Consider the following 486-nt stretch of genomic DNA (forward strand, 5'->3'; position numbering starts at 1 on the left):
CTGCCTGATGCTTTCACTGGCGAGTCACCCTGCCAAAACCAAATCAAATCAGAAAACGCTGAGCTGGGAGAATGGGCCACTCCACGTTCACTGTAAATTCCTTCTTGAAGCGGTATCTGTTGTTTGTCATCAATTTGGTTCTATAACCCGTCCAACCGAGACTGTACAGAGTCTATCTATTTTACGAACTCTTGAGAAAAGCAAAGCCAAAGACAACATCACCTTACCAAAGGAACAGCATCATCAAAGCTCCCATGACATTCGGGAGTCAAGGAGCCATAAAATAATACAGCACGCAAACTGACGCTTATATCCCGTCATGCTGGACATAATCCCAAACTGAACCAGTCCCACTTGTCAGCTCCTGTCCCATATCCCTTCAAACCTTTCCTATTTATGTCAGTATCTAAATGTCTTTTGGACGTTATAATTATAGCCATACGCTCACGAAGTTGCTCTGGCAAGTCTCCCCAATCTCCCTGCATA

Source organism: Hemiscyllium ocellatum, chromosome 51 (assembly GCF_020745735.1).
Source record: "Hemiscyllium ocellatum isolate sHemOce1 chromosome 51, sHemOce1.pat.X.cur, whole genome shotgun sequence".
NCBI classification, from domain to species: domain Eukaryota; kingdom Metazoa; phylum Chordata; class Chondrichthyes; order Orectolobiformes; family Hemiscylliidae; genus Hemiscyllium; species Hemiscyllium ocellatum.